The sequence below is a fragment of the Carcharhinus amblyrhynchos genome, chromosome 13 (genome assembly GCF_965287045.1).
Source record: "Carcharhinus amblyrhynchos chromosome 13, sCarAmb.v2.hapA, whole genome shotgun sequence".
NCBI classification, from domain to species: Eukaryota; Metazoa; Chordata; class Chondrichthyes; order Carcharhiniformes; family Carcharhinidae; genus Carcharhinus; species Carcharhinus amblyrhynchos.
In genome coordinates, this window is record NC_137336.1 from 63,869,321 (window position 1) to 63,874,309 (window position 4,989).

Here is a 4,989-nt window from a genome sequence, read left to right on the forward strand (position 1 = left end):
AATTTCTCTACCTGTGTCTCCTCCTCTACTTAAAAACAACCACTTTTCTGTCCCAATATCTCCTTATGCGGTGTCAAATTTTATTTTGTTTTTACTGTGTTGAAGACACATGGAATTGGTTGTTATAGCAGTGAGAAACGAAAGCCAAGAGAAGGCGAGCCAATCAGACATTGTCAAGATTTGTTCTTGCATCTAGTCCATGGGAATGAGGGGTGTGAGAAGACTTTCCCTGGATTTGGGAACCAGAGGCACAATTAACATTTACGTTGCCTGCAACTTCTCCCTTCCTGTAATCTCCCCTTGTTTTGTATTTTGCAAGCAGAGCACAAGAGGGCAGACTGCTCCACTCTCTCCACGGCTTGATTACAATTGACATTACTTATCCTGTGCAAATAAACTCTGACACAGCGGATTTGAAACAGTTGAAAATTGGATTGTGCCTTCAGGCCAAACATTAAAACCTCTGTCCTGATTGTTCACCTGTCACATAGAATCAGGTCTGTAAAAGAACACACATTCCACATATTACAGTCTAGGTCAAGACTGCGGTAAGGAACTGCCAGTCTAACATTCTGGGGGGAAATAAAAGCCCAGCTGAATCCTTGACATACAAGCATGTTTAAAACAACATTTGCATAATTGTACGGGTCATTGTGACTTGTTCGTTTTTATTTTTGGGTGTGTGCCAAGGGTACAAGCTGTGATTAGATGATTTGATTCCAAGTACAACTGGTCTTTTTGCATACCTTTAGCATTCTGTACCACTTAAGTTCAATTTGCAGTTGTTTTTTGAGATGGACTTTTGGATAAAACATAGACTGTCATTTGGTGTAAGTCATAGAACAAAAACATAGTTGGGCCAATTTTCGGGTAAAAATCATGGACGGAACAGGGAATTTTGAGTTAGTGAAGAAAATTGTTGATTTTCAAAAGTAACCATCTTTGCTAAAATTATAGTGATATACTCATATGGGCAGCATGGTGGCACAGTGATTAGCTTTGCTGCCTCACAACTCCAGCAACCTAGGTTCAATTCTGACCTTGGATGACTGTCTAGGTGAAGTTTGCACGTTCTCTGCGTGGGTTTCCTCTGAGTGCTCCGTTTCCTCCAGCAGTCCAAAGATGTGCAGGCTAAATGGATTGGCTATGCTAAATTGCCCCTTGGTGTTCAAAGATATGTAGATTAGATGGATTAGCCATGGGAAATGTGGAGTTATTGGGATAGGCAGGGGAGAGGACCTGGGTAAGATACTCTGCTGGAGAGTTGGTGTAGACTCGATGGGCTGAATGCTCTCCCTTGCACTGTAGGGATTCTATGATTCTATGCTCCCTCAGTGCCTTTCAACAGAGTTGCATTGTGACAACCAATCTCACACCCAATATCTGTAGAATGTACTGTGAAAGTGGTTGACCTGAGTTATAATATTGATCATTGTTTGTAACAAGGGAGCTTTCTGCATGAGGCTTGGAACTCACATAATGGACATAAAAATTGGGTGTGGAACTTCTCATGGCATTGAAAAATAAGTTTATAAAATTCCCAGAAAGTCCAGTGAGTCAGCTACACACCCCTGAATTGAGGTTTCTGACTCTGTGTTGCATAAACAGTTTAAGATGACATACAGAAATCCCACTTAACTGATGAAGGAGCAATACTCCAAAAGCTAGTGGCATTTGCTACCAAATAAACCTGTTGGACTTTAACCTGGTGTTGTGAGACTTCTTACAGTGTTTACCCGAGTCCGGTGTTGGCATTTCCACATCATGACACTCAAGGGGAAGGAGAGGAACAGAAATAAGCCATTCAGCACATTGAGCTGTTCTACTTCACACCCTTAGATTATGTCTGCCCTGTACCTTAATTTCATCTATCTGTCTGGGTTCCCTAACTTAAAAACGTGTCAATATAAGCTTTGAAATTTCCAATTGTCCTCAAGCTTCAACATCTTTCTCGGGGAGAAAGTGCGTGACTTCCAGATTACTTTTTGTGTGAATAAATGCTTTCTGACCACACTCCTCAATGGCTGAGCTCTAATTTTATTATTAATTATGCCCTCTTGTTCTGGGCTTCCACACCAGAGGAAATATTTTCACTTTATCAAATCCTTTAATCATCTTAGGGGCTTCATTTTTGTAACTTTTGGATATCTTATGAGTCTGATCAGCAACCTAACTCCTGAGTCATGCTACTTGTTCCCGCGCATCGAAAGCCACTTCAATCCCTGTGAAAAGTGCAATATAACAGTAGAATTAATAATTCATTTTGCTGTGCGGGCTACAGACCTGAGTTGCACCAAGGTTAATTTTTCACACCTTGATCCCTACCAGAGAGCAAAGGCAGGGGTAAAATAAGTAGCCTCATTACGTGTGGGGTTTGCATAGGGAAAAATTTACTTCTAATTGATAAGGCATGTGTGGATGTAGGCTCAGCTATGGTGTTCTCCATGGTGGAATATTCTGACAACACTCACCACCAATTTACATATATAAAGACTGGATACCTGAATCAGGAGCAACTATGGAGTTCAGCCTAACAAAATGAAGGACTGGCTGAGTAAAAACAGTTTAGAACTTTCCACTGCCGTTTACTCTTCAATTAGTGTGACATCTCTGGGACACATCTGATGAAGCAGCAGCACTTTGAAAGCTTGTGATTCCAAATAGATTCACCTGATGAAGGAGCAGTGCTCCGAAAACTTGTGACGCCAAATAAATCTGTTGGACTTTAACCTGGTGTTGTGAGATATCTTACTGTACCCACCCTAGTTCAATGCCAGCATCTCCACCTCATCTTTGGGACTGGCTGTGGGGAGTTTAATGGAAGAAATTCCTCTTGTAAGCGGAAGAGGGACTGAAATTAGACAACAGAAATTATGAAATTCTAAAAGATTTGACTTTGGCGAACTTCCTGTCCCCTTTGTAGTGTGATTTGATACATTTTGGTTTACCTTTCAAAAAGTCAAGTTATTTTACATTGAGGCCAGTGGACTTCTTTCAATAAATTTACATAGGTTTCTACATTTGTCATGTGCAGTGTTAGCTCCTGCTGAAGAACAAAGATTATGCATAAAATGTCCCAGAGGCAACAAAAACGCAGTTCCCAATTGGATCTGACTGATCACAAATGACTTGATATAATTATATCTCTAATGATATAAAAATTCTAAAATTTAGAATAACTAATATTTTCTGTCTATTCTACAACTTAAAAATTCCTTTTATAATCACGCGCTGATAATGACAGGTAGCGCCGCATGGTATATTGTGTTACTTTAATTAATCTATTTTCAATAACTTTAATACACATTAATAATCTAGTAAGTAGCAATATATTAAATCAGTACACTAATAATCAAATTTTATATAATGTTACTTTTATTAACATACTACTAATCTGTGTGTTGTAACTTATTAATACACCTCTAATGATCTGTTAGTTAGGATTACTCTCATGAACATAATATACAATAATCCTAGATTGTGGAATATCACAGCACCAGAGAATGCAAGTGGTTTGCCACATCTGTATTGGCTCTTAGAAACATTTATACATTGATACAATTTAGTCCAAAACCCCAGCCCTTTTCCCCGAACCCAGCAAATTAGTTCTCTTCAAATACATGTCCAATTGGCTTTTAAGAGCTTCTGTGGAATTTGATTTCACCACCCTTTTAGATAATGCATTAAATATTTTAACCCTACTGTACACCTCCTCATTTCTCTTCTAGTTCATTTGCCAATTATTTTAAATCTATGACCTCTAGCTCCTGACCCCACTTACCAGAGGAAACAGTTTATCCCTATTTGTTCTAGCAAAGCCTCTCATAATATTGAATAATATTCAGTCTCCTTTAACCTTCCCTGCTTAAAGGTGAACAATGCCTGCTTTTCCAGTCTGTCCACATAACTGAACACCCTCATTCCTGGCATCACCCGAATACACTTTATCTGCGCCCTTCTGCTGTGTTTCACGCCTTGGAGATTTGCAGAGATGACACGCCATGTTCAATGTGCACAGGAGTTTTATTTACAATAATTATTGGAATGTGTAGGCTGGAATGTTATGGACATTCACACCGATGGGATTTTCCCATCCCACTGCAGTAAATGGAGACTTGGCTAGGTGCCAAACTCTCCGAACCTGCTGCAGCAGGAGCGTGGCATGAACGGCTGGTAAGGCCATGCCCTCTGTTTCTCCTGCCTACAGCTTCCCTCTTTCCTTTCCTCTTTCCTTTTGGTTTCTGTTTCTCTGTAACAACACCAAGAGACAACTGACAACACAGACTGCAAAATTTTCCTTTCCCGCCTACCATGGGAAACATAGAAAGACGGGACTGGACTGGACCATGCAAAGGTCTTTTGACTTTGGGTAGGGATTCTGGTCTTGGGGCAAGTGCGGCCAGAAAATCTGCCCAAAGGGTCAACAGACACGTGTAATCAAACACTGAACAACTGGATGATTGAATACTACGGGCATAATTTTTTCTGCTCCTGCCAGGGCATGACTCATGATGGGCAGGGTAGGGCCATTTGGAGTGATGGCAAAAATCAGTTTCTGCTGGCAGGAAATTTGTTCAGAAATCTATTCACCCTCTATCAAGATGGGCTAAAAATGGATGGAGTTTCCCGCTGATTGATGTTGGGAACTATATTTGCATCCCTTTGCATCTCATGAATGCTCATTAGACTCACCAGAAGCATATTCCTCCTCCAAATTTAAGTGCCCCATCAGCGGATGAATTAGAATGCTGTTTCACAACTGTATGTAAGTGTTGTGTACCTGGTCACCTTCACTTCACAGGCAGCTTCGAGATGTACTGGACACTGCTTTAGTCTATCTTTAACAGTGGTGCTGAAAAATCTCAATGCTTATCAGAAACTATGCTGAGTCTGGTGCAAAGGAGGCAAAACCACCAGAAAGGGGTGGGTGGAAAGACAGAGCCATGACTGGGAGGAGATGGGGGTGATTTATGACTGGAACATGTAAGG